The sequence below is a fragment of the Zea mays genome, chromosome 5 (assembly GCF_902167145.1).
Source record: "Zea mays cultivar B73 chromosome 5, Zm-B73-REFERENCE-NAM-5.0, whole genome shotgun sequence".
NCBI lineage: Eukaryota > Viridiplantae > Streptophyta > Magnoliopsida > Poales > Poaceae > Zea > Zea mays.
In genome coordinates this window covers 37,356,274-37,359,581 of record NC_050100.1, presented here as the reverse complement: position 1 = coordinate 37,359,581, position 3,308 = coordinate 37,356,274, and the positions used below count along the sequence as shown (strand labels likewise).

Here is a 3,308-nt window from a genome sequence, read left to right as displayed (position 1 = left end):
GGCGAAGCAACTACACCTCTAGTTCCTCTAATTAATTAGCTAAGGGCGCCCTATTTCACCCTCATGGTTGCACTGTTTTCCCGGGTGGTCATCCAACGAACAGGTCCTTACGGAGAGGTACTCGAGAAACCGCTCGAGCCCCCTAAAGTATCACCAGTCCAACATCATAATCATAATGACATCGTATCATAAGTGTTCACATCATGTTCATTGATTAAAGTAAAGCAGTAGCATTAGGCTAACCCATAGTAGCCCAAAAGGTAATCAAGGACAAGGTAGATAGAAAGCTAGTCAATCCTTAGGTTGTTCATAGTATGCGGGACAGTGAATTATAAAGTAAATGGGACATAATGGGTCAGAGGACACTTGCCTTCACTAAACAGATGCTCAGGGTCTTCAACCTCGTAGAACTCGAAGAGCCAGATCACTTGGTCGCCAACGCTTGATCGTCGATTCCTCGAAGCTTGGAAACAAATTGCGATCTAATCGCAACGCGAAGCGAAGACAAACATGCACAAGCAAACAAACATATATGCATAAGAACATTACGCCATTCAAAGAAAAACATAATAAAACATGCAAAATGAAATAGAGCGGGTTATTACGGTCACGCGAGAAAAAAGAAACGCGATAGTCGAAGCTACGGTCGAGAAGTTATAACGTTTACGCTACGCAAGTAGTAGTCAGAACATTTAATTTGACATTATAAAATATAACTTATAACCGCTATGTAGTTTTGACTAAATCTACCACACTTGTAGCTATCAAACAAATAACCAATATAATTAGCACGAGGGATTCTAAGCGAGGCGAATTTACGACGCATGAAACAATACGACAGCGTGCAGACGATGCGCGGACACGCGCGACAGGCGAGAAACTAAACAGTTGACACATTTGTACTAAACAAATATTAAATACATAAAAAGTAGTTAACTTGATATTTGTCATGTCAATGTTTATTATAAAAGTCCAAGTTGAACACTACACATTTAATCTAATGGAAATATTAATCTAATAAATATTAGTCGAGCAAACTTTAAGTTAATTATCTAAAATATGCGACCTGACGAATTAACGTTATTAACATGAGTGTCTATAAGCGAAAACAATTTATTATCACACGCAGATGCGGCGCGACCTACGAGACACGCGCTAACGACGCGTGGCAAGGCAAGCAACACGTGCAAATGGCCCATGCGACGCACGCGAAACAACACGCACGACGGGCGCGACACGCGCGAGTCAACGCGGCTATGGCGCGAACAACACGATGACCCGCAAACGATGCCGCACACAAACAATAACAAACAAATAGTTAATTAAAAGTATTTAAGCTGGTAGTAATCAAGTTAATTAACATTTATATTTATACAAGTTAAAACTACAGACTCGTTCTAATTAAATTGTTATTTTATTAACCATCGAACAAACCAATAATTGGTTACTCAACTAAAACATGCGACATGACGACAACGAGCGCCACCCGTGGGAACAGAGTGCGTGTATCACGTGTGAAGGAGCACACGGAAAGCGCGCACGACCACGTGTGACCACGAGCAAATGATGCGCGACGATGCGCGCGAACAGCACGCGAAAATGCGTGCACCAGACACGCGGCGCAAACGCACGAACGGACAATGGCGACGTGCAAACAGCGCGCGATTGACACGTGAAATATTGCACGCAACAACGCGCGAACAGCGTGCGCGACACGCGAGGATCACTAACAAATATCGTTTTATACTAAACACTAAATAGATATTAACTACAACATCTAAGTTGTTAAAATCACATTACCACGTATTTACAATCGCATAGTTAAAATCATAAATTTGATCCGATTGAGTAGTTAATTTAATGATCGACAACTAAATAGGGAATTAATTAGCGCAGGGGGTAGACGCGGGATTCTCACCTTCACGATGACGCACGGCGAGGCGAGGCTGAAGACGTAGCTTGCTCCGGCGTGCGGTGCTTGCAAGCGAGCATGGCTCGGCGACTCACAACGGCAAGGGCGAAAAACGACGAGCCAATGTGGTGGTGGGGCTGCGCACACTGGGAGACCCTACGGCAGCGGCGCGAGACTACTGCTGCACACCCGGCTGGGCGAGCGAGATGGCTCCGAGCGCGACATCGAGGGCGGGCGAGATCAGAGATGAAGGTGCAGCGTCTGACGGCCTGTACGATGAGGTAGAGATCGATGGAGGAGCTCGACAACCGAACAAGCAGGAGGGGACGCTGGCGCGGGGACAGCACGGACGTGCCAACGCGATGAGCTTGGACGACGGCGCTCGCTGCAGTCTAGCGAAGAGGACTCCGGCACCAGGAAACCAACAATTTGGGCGACCACGAGGTGAGCGCGCTGGGGAGGTTGAGCAAGAAGAGAGCACGGCTGTTGCTGGTCTCCTTCCTATGCCCGAACGCAGCTCAGACTCGGGGTGACGAGCAGAGATCGTGTCGAGGCGGACGACTGCGAGCGCGCAAGCACGCGGCGCGGCGGCAGTTGCGTGGCTGTGGCCTGAGCGGACACGAGCGTAACAAGAGGGACAGGGTGGGGGCTATTTGGGCGCATGAGAGAGAGGAATGGGGCAAGTGATGGAGGGAGACGTGGGGGCAGGGACGGTTCTAGAGTTTTGGCGCTATGGTCACATGCCGAGTAGCAGAGCAGTTTTCCACCCACAAGCTGCATTTGTCGAGCGTGGAAGATGAGCAGGAGCAGGAATACTGGATAAAAAAACAATGAGGTCCACCTGTTAGCTGACGCAAGAGAGAGGGAGGGAAGTGGGAACGAGCGTCATGACATTGGGCCACTCGAGAGATGCTCGTTACTTTTATTTGTTTTTTTTCTTTCTTTCTTTGTTTCTTTTTATATAGACATAGATATACACTTATTTATATAAATATATATATGTTTTTTCATTTTATATCATGCCAAATAATTTAAATGAAATTAAATGTGATAGCAAGCAAAACTATGCTTCAGCATGAAATGCAGCACGCAAAGCTTCCCTAGGGTTCAATTCAGTAGACTTATGCTAATATATAACAAAATAATTCCTCACTCTTTAGGCAAAAGAAAAGAAAAGCATGGAAACGAGAGAGTAACACCTGAATTTGGTGGATATTAGAAAAGAAAATTTATACCCCAAAATTCAGGGTGTTACAAGTTCCTTTGTGAATCATGTGTCGATTTGTAATAGGTGTAAAGATGTTGATATTGATGCTTGCAATGCTCATGTTGCCTCTATTCTTGTTGGGTCTATGCTTCGTCGCCGAAGGTCTTATAGAAAGAAATGATCCTCGGA

The 3,308-nt window shown here is 45.7% G+C and overlaps 1 long non-coding RNA gene across 1 annotated transcript; it reads right to left on the bottom strand.

The window, feature by feature from the left end:
* Positions 1 to 2,080: 2,080 nt before the first annotated feature.
* On the bottom strand, positions 2,081 to 2,539 carry LOC103626241 (uncharacterized). The gene has a single exon (NR_158202.1). It is a non-coding gene; the product is annotated as an uncharacterized lncRNA (long non-coding RNA).
* Between the last annotated feature and the right edge of the window lie 769 nt (positions 2,540 to 3,308).